Raw genomic sequence first — 487 nt, 5'->3', positions numbered from 1 at the left:
TTGATCATAATCAATATCCATTGGGCAGGACGGCAACGCGGGAAATTGAGAGGGACTCTAAGGGAACGAACGAAAAATAGCTGTTTTCTGTATTTTTTCGTCTATGCATGGGGCCAGTCTGCAAGGATGGGATGCGCTACTCGCACCTGCAGCGATGAACCATGCGTTGCTACCAAGTGTAATGAGATTTCTCCAGCCATGCCAACAGAGTAAGGCGAGCTGCAATGAAGCCAGAGACTTGAGTGAATAGTTCTCCCAGCTAACCTCCCTTCCCCTGCCTCCAGCCATCCTGGGCATTCAGCTCATGGCCTGGGGTTGCGGGGGAGGAGGCAGCCTAACAGGAGTTGCAGTACAGCTCAGTGCAGGTGGCGATGCACGCTACCCTCGCATGTGAGTACAGGGAAGCTTCAACACAGCTTCCTTTACTGTATACCTCACCTCTGTAAACACCTATAGAGCATTTGTATCTGCGTGTGGCAACATACCA

This window comes from Eimeria mitis, genomic scaffold (assembly GCF_000499745.2).
Source record: "Eimeria mitis Houghton genomic scaffold, Emh_scaff1219, whole genome shotgun sequence".
In the NCBI taxonomy this organism is placed as follows: domain Eukaryota; phylum Apicomplexa; class Conoidasida; order Eucoccidiorida; family Eimeriidae; genus Eimeria; species Eimeria mitis.
The sequence above is the reverse complement of the archived record's forward strand: the minus strand, read 5'-3'. Positions refer to the sequence as shown.